The sequence below is a fragment of the Coregonus lavaretus genome (genome assembly GCF_964263955.1).
Source record: "Coregonus lavaretus genome assembly, chromosome: 4".
Classification (NCBI taxonomy): domain Eukaryota; kingdom Metazoa; phylum Chordata; class Actinopteri; order Salmoniformes; family Salmonidae; genus Coregonus; species Coregonus lavaretus.
This window is the reverse complement of record NC_139991.1, coordinates 48,623,118-48,636,126: the sequence shown is the minus strand read 5'-3', so window position 1 is coordinate 48,636,126 and position 13,009 is coordinate 48,623,118. Positions and strand designations below refer to the sequence as shown.

The 13,009-nt window shown below is 40.5% G+C and overlaps 1 protein-coding gene across 1 annotated transcript in view; it reads right to left on the bottom strand.

Moving 5' to 3' along the window:
• LOC311127581 (3'-5' RNA helicase YTHDC2-like) overlaps positions 1 to 9,337 on the bottom strand; it is a 30,325-nt gene extending 20,988 nt beyond the window's left edge. Inside the window, exon 1 of the mRNA XM_084159398.1 lies at positions 9,309 to 9,337. The gene's annotated coding sequence lies outside the window, so the exon portion shown is untranslated. The remainder of the gene's footprint in view (positions 1 to 9,308) is intronic.
• Positions 9,338 to 13,009: the final 3,672 nt, after the last annotated feature.

Below are 13,009 nucleotides of genomic sequence, written 5' to 3'. Positions count from 1 at the left end.
ATAAGTATTTGGTCAATAACAAAAGTTTCTCAATACTTTGTTATATACCCTTTGTTGGCAATGACGCAGGTCAAACGTTTTCTGTAAGTCTTCACAAGGTTTTCACACACTGTTGCTGGTATTTTGGCCCATTCCTCCATGCAGATCTCCTCTAGAGCAGTGATGTTTTGGGGCTGTCGCTGGCCAACACGGACTTTCAACTCCCTCCAAAGATTTTCTATGGGGTTGAGATCTGGAGACTGGCTAGGCCACTCCAGGACCTTGAAATGCTTCTTACGAAGCCACTCCTTCGTTGCCCGGGCGGTGTGTTTGGGATCATTGTCATGCTGAAAGACCCAGCCACGTTTCATCTTCAATGCCCTTGCTGATGGAAGGAGGTTTTCACTCAAAATCTCACGATACATGGCCCCATTCATTCTTTCCTTTACACGGATCAGTCGTCCTGGTCCCTTTGCAGAAAAACAGCTCCAAAGCATGATGTTTCCACCCCCATGCTTCACAGTAGGTATGGTGTTCTTTGGATGCAACTCAGCATTCTTTGTCCTCCAAACACGACGAGTTGAGTTTTTACCAAAAAGTTATATTTCGGTTTCATCTGACCATATGACATTCTCCCAATCCTCTTCTGGATCATCCAAATGCACTCTAGCAAACTTCAGACGGGCCTGGACATGTACTGGCTTAAGCAGGGGGACACGTCTGGCACTGCAGGATTTGAGTCCCTGGCGGCGTAGTGTGTTACTGATGGTAGGCTTTGTTACTTTGGTCCCAGCTCTCTGCAGGTCATTCACTAGGTCCCCCCGTGTGGTTCTGGGATTTTTGCTCACCGTTCTTGTGATCATTTTGACCCCACAGGGTGAGATCTTGCGTGGAGCACCAGATCGAGGGAGAGTATCAGTGGTCTTGTATGTCTTCCATTTCCTAATAATTGCTCCCACAGTTGATTTCTTCAAACCAAGCTGCTTACCTATTGCAGATTCAGCCTTCCCAGCCTGGTGCAGGTCTACAATTTTGTTTCTAGTGTCCTTTGACAGCTCTTTGGTCTTGGCCATAGTGGAGTTTGGAGTGTGACTGTTTGAGGTTGTGGACAGGTGTCTTTTATACTGATAACAAGTTCAAACAGGTGCCATTAATACAGGTAACGAGTGGAGGACAGAGGAGCATCTTAAAGAAGAAGTTACAGGTCTGTGAGAGCCAGAAATCTTGCTTGTTTGTAGGTGACCAAATACTTATTTTCCACCATAATTTGCAAATAAATTCATAAAAAATCCTACAATGTGATTTTCTGGATTTTTTTCCCTCATTTTGTCCGTCATAGTTGACGTGTACCTATGATGAAAATTACAGGCCTCTCATCTTTTTAAGTGGGAGAACTTGCACAATTGGTGGCTGACTAAATACTTTTTCCCCCCACTGTATACACACAGTGAGGGAAAAAAGTATTTGATCCCCTGCTGATTTTGTACGTTTGCCCACTGACAAAGAAATGATCAGTCTACAATTTTAATGGTAGGTTTATTTGAACAGTGAGAGATAGAATAACAACAACAAAATCCAGAAAAATGCATGTCAAAAATGTTATAAATTGATTTGCATTTTAATGAGGGAAATAAGTATTTGACCCCCTCTCAATCAGAAAGATTTCTGGCTCCCAGGTGATTAGGAGCACACTCTGAAAGGGAGTGCTCCTAATATCAGTTTGTTACCTGTATAAAATACACCTGTCCACAGAAGCAATCAATCAGATTCCAAACTCTCCACCATGGCCAAGACCAAAGAGCTCTCCAAGGATGTCAGGGACATTGTAGACCTACACAAGGCTGGAATGGGCTACAAGACCATCGCCAAGCAGCTTGGTGAGAAGGTGACAACAGTTGGTGCAATTATTCGCAAATGGAAGAAACACAAAAGAACTGTCGATCTCCCTCGGCCTGGGGCTCCATGCAAGATCTCACCTCGTGGAGTTGCAATGATCCTGAGAACGGTGAGGAATCAGCCCAGAACTACACGGGAGGATCTTGTCAATGATCTCAAGGCAGCTGGGATCATAGTCACCAAGAAAACAATTGGTAACACACTATGCCGTGAAGGACTGAAATCCTGCAGCGCCCGCAAGGTCCCCCTGCTCAAGAATGCACATATACAGGCCCGTCTGAAGTTTGCCAATGAACATCTGAATGATTCAGAGGAGAACTGGGTGAAAGTGTTGTTGTCAGATGAGACCAAAATCGAGCTCTTTGGCATCAACTCAATTTGCCGTGTTTGGAGGAGGAGGAATGCTGCCTATGACCCCAAGAACACCATCCCCACCGTCAAACATGGAGGTGGAAACATTATGCTTTGGGGGTGTTTTTCTGCTAAGGGGACAGGACAACTTCACTGCATCAAAGGGACGATGGACGGGGCCATGTACCGTCAAATCTTGGGTGAGAACCTCCTTCCCTCAGCCAGGGCATTGAAAATGGGCCGTGGATGGGTATCCCAGCATGACAATGACCCAAAACACACGGCCAAGGCAACAAAGGAGTGGCTCAAGAAGAAGCACATTAAGGTCCTGGAGTGGCCTAGCCAGTCTCCAGACCTTAATCCCATAGAAAATCTGTGGAGGGAGCTGAAGGTTCGAGTTGCCAAACGTCAGCCTCGAAACCTTAATGACTTGGAGAAGATCTGCAAAGAGGAGTGGGACAAAATCCCTCCTGAGATGTGTGCAAACCTGCTGGCCAACGACAAGAAACGTCTGACCTCTGTGATTGCCAACAAGGGTTTTGCCACCAAGTACTAAGTCATGTTTTGCAGAGGGGTCAAATACTTATTTCCCTCATTAAAAATGCAAATCAATTTATAACATTTTTGACATGCGTTTTTCTGGATTTTGTTGTTGTTATTCTGTCTCTCACTGTTCAAATAAACCTACCATTAAAATTATAGACTGATCATGTCTTTGTCAGTGGGCAAACGTACAAAATCAGCAGGGGATCAAATACTTTTTTTCCCTCACTTTATATATATATATATATATATATATATATATATATATATATATATATATATATATATATATATATATATTTAAAAGAACTCAGTCCGGCTTTAAATTTACTCTAGTCATTGCATACCTTAGAGAGCTATTTATAACTTGTCAGAAATGTCCAGATCAACTAGCCCATGTCAGCTAATGTTTTTTTATTCAGGTTTTTTGGCCCATAGATATTGTTGTAATTTTTTCGTTACTCAAATATCACATTAATATACATTAGACATGGCAAAATGTATAGAATTGCAAGAAAATTAGCTTTAAAACTGCTAAATGTTCTGCACCAACAAGAGGGGTGTGAACAGTTTGTGTCATGAACAGTGCTTGTTCCCATAGAAATAGACATGGCGCGTGCTCACAGGGGGGGGTGCGGGATGTGAAATGCTGGAAGGGGGGCCGAGTGAAAAAGTTTGGGAACCCTTGCAATAGAAGATGCACTTTAGAAAGAAAAGAAAGTCAAAGAATGAAATGAGGAATGAGTTGTCCTCAATGCGGTTTTTGGTTTTCATATGATTTTCATTGAGATGTATTTGGGCAAATATATTGTTCTAACTTTAAATGGTCAATGTGTAGTTGCTACATACATTTTTGGGATTATAAATTAATGATATGTACCAAATGACTCTTAAAGAATATAACTTAGTTCATTTTACATTTTCAGTCATTTTATCAGACGATCTTATCCAGAGCGACTTACAGTTAGTGAGTGCATACATTTGTTATACTTTTTTTTCATACTGGCCCCCCGTGGGAAACAAACCCACAACCCTGGCGTTGCAAGCGCCATGTTCTACCAACTGAGCTACAGGAGGCCCATGAGCTTAGTTCAACTGTTGTACCCCATCAAAACCTAAATATAAGCTTGTTTTACTCCAATTTTTGGATGGTCAGTCCTTGCATCCATAGCTCTGTCTATGAATTTGAGAGTGGTTACATTTCTCCAGCCCCATCCATCAGCTTTTTGCCAAAACAGTGGTAGGGAGTACACTTTCTTATTGTTTCAACTGTGGATTGCCCCTTTAACTCTTCACTTTACATTTATAAATCATTATCATTTGAAGGTTAATTCTTTTTTTTATCTAATAGCAGGAACAGCACTGTCTAGTGGTCAGAACCTGGTAATATCAGGTTGTATGATGGTGCATAAACCTAACAACTACACTGAGTACGTTTACATGCACACTAATAATTCAATATTAAAGTAGGAAGAGTATGTAAACACCTTACTCTGCTTACAGTGCCTTCAGAAAGTATTCACACCCCTTGACTTTTTCCACATTTTGTTGTGTTAAAGCCTGAATTTATACAAATAAAGAGAGTCGCATACTATATATAAACTCCCAGTAAGTTATTGGGTAAACCACCAACGTTTCGGCATCACTGTGAATTCTTCAGGGTCAAGAAGACACAGTGATGACGAAACGTTGGTGGTTTACCCAATAAATTATTGGAAGTTTATACAGTGCCCTCCACAATTATTGGCACCCCTGTTTAAGATGTGGTCGAGGACTTCCAAAAATTCTCTTTTTTTTTTAAACAACATAGAACCCAAATGCAAAAAAAGAGAAAAATCCAACCTTTTATTTAAGTACATTACTTTGGTGTAAAAAAAAATAATCACACATTTAGAAAAAAAAAAACTTGAAATCATGTGTCCCACACCTGATGTTAATACTTTGTACAACCCCCTTTTGCCAACAAGACAGCACTTAATCTCCTCCTATAACATTTCACAAGATTGGAGAACACAGAGAGAGGGATCTTTGACCATTCTTCTTTGCACAATCTTTCTAGATCATCCAGTGTCCTGGGTCCTCTCTTATGCACTCTCCTCTTTAGCTCGCCCCACAGGTTTTCGATTGGGTTGAGGTCTGGGGACTGAGATGGCCATGGGAGGACCTTGAGTTTGTGACTGCTGAACCATTTTTGTGTAGATTTTGCCACATGTTTTGGATCATTATCCTGCTGAAAGACCCAATGACGACCCATCTTCAGCTTTCTGGCAGAGGCCATCAGGTTTTTACTTAAAATGTCCTGGTAGTTCAAAGTGTTCATAATGCCATGCACCCTAACAAGGTTCCCAGGGCCTTTGGAAGAGAAACAGGCCCACAGCATCACAGATCCTCCACCATACTTCACGGTGGGCATGAGGTGCTTTTCGGCATACTCATCTTTTGTTTTACGCCAGACCCACTTAGAGTGTTTGTTGCCAAAAAGCTCAATCTTAGTCTCATCTGACCAAAGCACACGATCCCAGTTGAAGTCCCAGTGCCGCTTAGCAAACTCCAGACGTTTACGTTTGTGAGTGTTAGTGAGAAAAGGCTTTTTCCTTGCATGCCTCCCAAACAGCTTGTTGGCATGTAGAGAGCGTCTGATGGTTGTTTTGGAGACTTTGTGACCCCAAGATGCCACTCTTTGATGCAATTCTGTGACAGTGAGCTTAGGACTTTTTTTTACTTCTCTTACCATCCTCCTCACTGTGCGTTGTGGCAAGATAAACTTGGGACCTCTTCCAGCCTTGTTTGTCACTGTTCCAGTTGTTTTAAACTTCTTAATGATTCCTCTGACTGTAGATACGGGCAAGTTAAGGCGAGTGGCTATTTTCTTGTAGCCATTGCCTGACTTATGAAGGTCGACACAAATCTGCCTTACTTGAATGGTGTGTTCTCTTGTCTTTGCCTTGTTGACAAATGGGTAAGAGAATTAGGCCTCTGTGTCACGTCATATTTATACCCCAGGGAAACAGGAAGTCATGAATTACTAATTAAAAGTTCCTAGATACCCTGACCAACTTTAGCAACTACAGAAAAATGTATTTAAAAAAAAATCAATTAAAATTTTCAGCGGAATTGTTAGGGGTGCCAATAATTGTGGGACACATGATTTCAAGTTTTTTTTTTTCTAAATGTGTGATTTTTTTTTTACCACCAAAGTAATGTACTTAAATAAAAGGTTGGATTTTTCTCTTTTTTTGCATTTGGGTTCTATGTTGTTTAAAAAAAAGAGAGAATTTTTGGAAGTCCTCGACCACATCTTAAACAGGGGTGCCAATAATAGTGGAGGGCACTGTATATAGAGTGTGCAACTATTTTTATATATTTTTATGGCTTGCAGTTTATTAACTGTTAATCAGCACCTCTACACAAAATAATTTCTCTGGGTGTGCGCCAGCTCAAACCTTTCATTAAAGCCTGAATTTAAAATGGATGAAATTTAGATTTTTTTTGTCGCTGGCCTACACACAATACCCCATAATGTCAAAATGGGATTATATTTTTCGAAAATGTTACAAATTAATTACAAATAAAAAGCTGAAATGTCTTGAGTAAATAAGTATTCAACCCCTTTGTTATGGCAAGCCTACATAAGTTCAGGAGTAAAGATGTGCTTAACAAGTCACATAATAAGTTGCATGGACTCACTGTGTACAATAATAGTGCTTAACATGAATGAATACCTCATCTCTGTACCTCACACATACAATTATCTGTAAGGTCCATCAGTCGAGCAGTGAATTTCAAACACACATTCAACCACAAAGACCAGGAAGGTTTTCCAATGCCTCACAAAGAAGGGCACCTATTGGTAGATGGGTCAAAATAAAATAAAAAGCAGACATTGAATATCCCTTTGAGCATGGTGAAGTTATTAATTACGCTTTGGATGGTGTATCAATACACCCAGTCACTACAAAGATACAGGTGTCTTTCCTAACTCAGTTGCCGGCGAAAAAAGTAAACTTCACAGGGACTTCACCATGAGGTCAATGTTGACTTTAAAACAGTTACAGAGTATAATGGCTGTGATAGGAGAAAACTGAGAATGCATCAACAACATTGTAGTTACTCCACAATACTACCCTAAATGACAGAGTGAAAAGGAAGCAGCCTGTACAGAATAAAAATATTCCAAAACATGGATCCTGTTTGCAACAACGCACTAAAGTAATACTGCAACAAAATTTGGCAAATCAAATACAACACATTACTGTGTACCACACTCCATATTTTCAAGCATAGTGGTGGCTGCATCATGTTATGGGTATGCTTGTAATCGTTAAGGACTGGGGAGTTTTTCAGGATAAAAAAAATAAACGGAATGGAGCACAGGCAAAATCCTAGACGAAAACCTGTTTGTCTGCTTTCCACCAGACACTGGCAGATGAATTCACCATTCAGCAGGACAATAAGCTAAAGCACAAGGCCAAATCTACACTGGAGTTGCTTACCACACTGGAGTTGCTCACCAAGAAGACAGTGAATGTTCCTGAGTGGCCGAGTTACATTTTTGACTTAAATCTACTTGAAAATCTATGGCAAGACCTGAAAATGGTAGTCTAGCAATGAAAAGAGCGTGAATAATTTTGTGGCTAGCTCTTAGAGACTTACCCAGAAAGACTCACAACTGTAATCACTGCCAAAGGTGCTTCTACAAAATATAGACTCAGTGGTGTGAATACTTATGTAAATTAGATATTTCTGTATTTCATTTTCAATACATTTGCAAACATCCTCTGTAGCTCAGCACTACCTTGGCGCTTGTAACGCCAAGGTAGTGGGTTCGATCCCCGGGAACACCCATACACAAAAATGTATGCACGCATGACTGTAAGTCGCTTTGGATAAAAGCGTCTGCTAAATGGTATATTATATTATTATTATTATTATTATTTCAAAAATGTCTAAAAACATGTTTTCACTTTGTAATTATGGGATAGTGTGTAGATGGGTGAGAGAAAACATATCAATCTACACACAATGACAAAATGTGGAATAAGTCAAGGAGTATGAATACTTTCTGAAGGCACATAAATCGGCATACGGAAATAATCAAAGTAAGCGTACACCAATTAAAACACCTGGTTTTCTGCGCAGTCTTTCTAATTATTAGGACATGTAAACACCTTAATCGGAATTCCAGCGGTGTATTTGATCCGTGCATGTGCTAGATCCAGCTGTGCAAGCCTCCCTCTTTAGCGAGAGTTTCGGAACAATTGAAAGCATGCATTTTAGAAGTAGTTTCCCCTATAAACTTTTATGTCCGAATCAAACAGGCTTTCCAAAACTAACATGGTCGCTGTAGTAGAACGTTTATTTTGATTGGAGATTTTCTGCATTTATCAAAGTCCCATCAGGTAGCCTGATTTCAGATATGTCCATGTAAACAGAATTATTAGGGAAATCGTTCTTCTTGCAAAGCATGTAAACAATTTAATCAAACTATTATATTAATCTGACTACCCACAATAATCGTATTATTGTGTGCATGTAACCGTACTCAATTACTAATTTCTCTGAACAGGGGTAAATAAACATCACCAAATTTAATGAGAATATATTACATAGTATAATGAGACAATACTCCTAGCCGCAGCTTCCTACTACTTGTCAGACAGAACTGATCATGTTTACTGGCCGTTGGGGTGGGCTTAGTGTGGGAGTTGGGGAGTCCGTGAGTTGCTTTTGACCATTTATTTGAGTTCCTCGCGTCTTAAATCCATGTTAAGAAAAGGTATGGTCCAAATGGGATGTTGGGTACTATATTTATTGAATATTAGCTACAGTATATGAATCCTATAAATTGAAATGGCCAATTTGGGTGTAATCAATTTGCTTAATTTAGTTCAAATTGTCTTTCAACAAAATACTGTTGCAGGAATTACCTTATCTGTTTTTAACTACAGAAACGATTTCAGAACAATCTGAGATGGTGGGTGTCGAAATCTTATTCATTGCGCTTTTTGAGGTGGAACGACGCTAGAGCTACTATAGTTAAGTGTGCAGATGCTGACAACGATTCAATGTTACCTACTTCTGACTCTCCTCTTAAGCTATTCATAAACTCAAGAGATAAAGTAGTTAGCTAGCAAACGGTTAGCTAGCCATAGCCATCACTGAGACTGAGCTTCCGTGAGCCATGTAGCTAGCTAACTAGTTATAGGTAAAATAGCTAATGTCTCCAGCAAATCTTTTAGTAAAAATCCCTTGACAGTAGTGTTAATTTAGCTGGCTAACTACATAGCCGTAGCAACTCAGAAATATAACTAGCTAGCTAGGCTCTGGCTGCAAGCAAAAAGCTAATTTAGCTGGCTAGCTAGCTACCCAGTAGCTATCATTAGCCAGTTAATATAGTTAACTTTGGCTATCTAGCTAACGAGCTAAGTTTAGCTAGCTCGTTAGCATAGCTACAGAGACATAACAAACTTGTCATTGAGCTTTATCCATTATTTAGTTAATTATAGATAATATTTTAATTGTAACTAGCTAGGTAATACCTTTTGCTACGTCAGATCCCTGCTCGTGCGCCTCCAGTAGTTTGCAAACACTGCATTCATGGTACGTCACAGACACCGCTATGGGTACATCTCAATACGTTTTTACTTCCTCGACTCTTTCCACTACTTCATCTGTAAAACCACAGTTATGAATATAGAACAAGCCTAGACTAGTCTAGTCCAAAACTGTATTATTTCACTGTCAATGCTAGAAACAACCCCTACTTATACAGGAAACACGTTTCACACCATTTCGATAAAGAAGTTACTTTTTCATAGCAGGTTAGGATAATTTATGCAGCAGGTTATGAGAATGAGCATAGGAGACAGGCTGAGGTTAAGGTTAGGAAAAGGGTTAGGGTTAGCGAAAATGCTTTCCTAACCTGCAACGAAAGTCACTTAATGTTGAAGTTGCTGAAAAAGAGTGTGCCCCCCTACTTCTAAGCATTTGTGTTGATCTGAAAGGTTTTGATAGTACTGAATAGGAGGTGTAACAAATGCTACCCATTTGTGACAGGACATGACCCCAAGTTTTGTTCAGTGTTTCCCAGGGGATTCTAATTGGTGTAAAAGGTATAAAACCATCCCTTCCTTCTCTTCCTGCTCTTCTGCCTTAACCTATTATATCATTTTAATACTTAGATAAGATCTCCCCCTCCTGGACATATGCTAAATTACTTAAATCTAATTCTACACATTTTGTCATGGGGCAGAGATTTTGTTGTTGTTGCAGCTTTAACGCTAATATCCTGCAGAGGCAGAGAGACAGGTTTTGGGGAATACAAGAAGTATTGAGTGGATACCGATATCCCTGTGAGCCTCCCAGGCCCCTGTTGCCCAGGGTTAAGAACATAAATTGTAGATTAATAATATTACATTTTATTGTATTACACACCCTAAAATTATTCCACGGATCCCTTGGCCAACATTTGTTTAATCTGTTGTTGTTAGCAATATTCATTTAAAAAATCCTAAAACAAAAATGATTTCAATACTAATATTTTGAGATCTGGCCAAGGACCCCACTTTGAGAAACCCTGCTGTAAATAACTCACAGCCAACATACAGGTCTATTACCTAGCTATAGGCCTACTTATTACTTCATTTACATTTTAGTAGACGCTCTTATCCAGAGCGACTTACAGTTAGTGAATACATATTTTTTTACACTGGCCCCCCGTGGGAAACGAACCCTATCAACTGAGCTACATCCCTGCCGGCCATTCCCTCCCCTACCCTGGACGACGCTGGGCCAATTGTGCGCCGCCCATGAATCTCCCGGTCGCGGCCGGCTGCGACAGAGCCTGGATTCGAACCAGGATCTAGTGGCACAGTTAGCACTGCGATGCAGTGCCTTATACCACTGCGCCACTCAGGAGTTAGATTATATGGAGTTAGATTATACTTCAGGTATTCATGTTTCATCAATGAAATGTATGTTTCATCAATTAAATGCTTTGTTACTTTGCAACAACATATGTTGAACTTTATTGAGGGGCCTCTGTTTAAATAATATCTCAGCAATCAATGTTGGTTTAAATCCATATAATCTATTTTCTATATTTAAACTATGAAATACAAATGTGCAATCCTTGTTCATACTCACACAGTTTTCATGCTGCCCAGGACAATATTGCTCTGCTAGACTGGCCTCCCGAGTGGCGCAGTGGTCTAAGGCGAGCTGTGCCACTGCCCAGGACAATATTGCTCTGCTAGACTCCCGAGTGGCGCAGTGGTCTAAGCAGTGCTAGCTGTGCCACTAGAGATCCTGGTTCGAATCCAGGCTCTGTTGTAGCCGGCCGCGACCGAGAGACCCATGGGGCGGCGCACAATTGGCCCAACGTCTTCCAGGGTAGGGGAGGGAATGGCCGGCAGGGATGTTGGTAGAGCATGGCGTTTGCAACGCCAGGGTTGTGGGTTCGATTCCCACTGGGGCCGGGAAAAAAATGTATGCACTCACTAAACTCTGCATAAGAGCGTCTGCTAAATGACTAAAATGTGAAGCTACAATAAGGATTCGCCACATTAGTGGAATTTGTGGTTTGCCTTCAAAATAAAAGTCCCTCATTGAAAGTGATGCATATAGTGGAATCATGCCATATTTGGACTATATAATGCTAAACAAGGTTGGAATGTTGTTATACAATAATAAGGTAATTTGACACAAAAGTACAACTGTTGTAATTGCACTGTGGATCTATCAGAATTCAGAATTGCATTGAGGACATAGTTATATTTCATTGTGGATCAATTAAATGGAGTATCAGTCTTATCAGTGACACCCACAGAACACAACTGTAAAGAGTTTACACAAATATTAGCGTTGTTGTGTTCTGTAAGGCTGTACAGTGAAATACGTATGTCCAATATACGTACAGTTGAAGTCGGAAGTTTACATACACTTAGGTTGGAGTCATGAAAACTCGTTTTTCAACAACCACACATTTCTTGTTAACAAACTATAGTTTTGGCAAGTTGGTTAGGACATCTACTTTGTGCATGACACAAGTAATTTTTCCAACAATTGTTTACAGACTATTTCACTATTTCACTTATAGTTCACTGTATCACAATTCCAGTGGGTCAGATGTTTACATACACTAAGTTGACTGTGCCTTTAAACAGCTTGGAAAATTCCAGAAAATGATGTCAAGGCTTTAGAAGCTTCTGATAGGCTAATTGACATAATTTGAGTCAATTGGAGGTGTATTGTAGACCACCACAAGTCTGGTTCATCCTTGGGAGCAATTTCCAAACGCCTGAAGGTACCACGTTAATCTGTACAAACAATAGTACGCAAGTATAAACACCATGGGACCACGCAGCCGTCATACCGCTCAGGAAGGAGACGCGTTCTGTCTCCTAGAGATGAACATACTTTGGTGCGAAAAGTGCAAATCAATCCCAGAACAACAGCAAAGGACCTTGTGAAGATGCTGGAGGAAACAGGTACAAAAGTATCTATATCCACAGTAAAACGAGTTCTATATCGACATAACCTGAAAGGCTGCTCAGCAAGGAAGAAGCCACTGCTCCAAAACCGCCATAAAAATGCCAGACTACGGTTTGCAACTGCACATGGGGACAAAGATCGTACTTTTTGGAGAAATGTCCTCTGGTCTGATGAAACAAAAATATAAATGTTTGGCCATAATGACCATCGTTATGTTTGGAGGAAAAAGAGGGTAGCTTGCAAGCCGAAGAACACCATCCCAACTGTGAAGAACGGGGGTGGCAGCATCATGCTGTGGGGGTGATTTGCTGCAGGAGGAAGGAAAATGATGTGGATATATTGAAGCAACATCTCAAGACATCAGTCAGGAAGTTAAACCTTGGTCGCAAATGGATCTTCCAAATGGACAATGACCCCAAGCATACTTCCAAAGTTGTGGCAAAATGGCTTAAGGACAACAAAGTCAAGGTATTGGAGTGGCCATCACAAAGCCCTGACCTCAATCCTATAGAAAATTTGTGGGCAGAACTGAAAACCGTGTGCGAGCAAGGAGGCCTAGAAACCTGACTCAGTTACACCAGCTCTGTCAGGAGGAATGGGCCAAAATTCACCCAACTTATTGTGGGAAGCTTGTGGAAGGCTACCTGAAACATTTGACCCAAGTTAAACAATTTAAAGGCAATGCTACCAAACACTAATTGAGTTTATGCAAACTACTGATCCACTGGGAATGTGATGAAAGAACTAA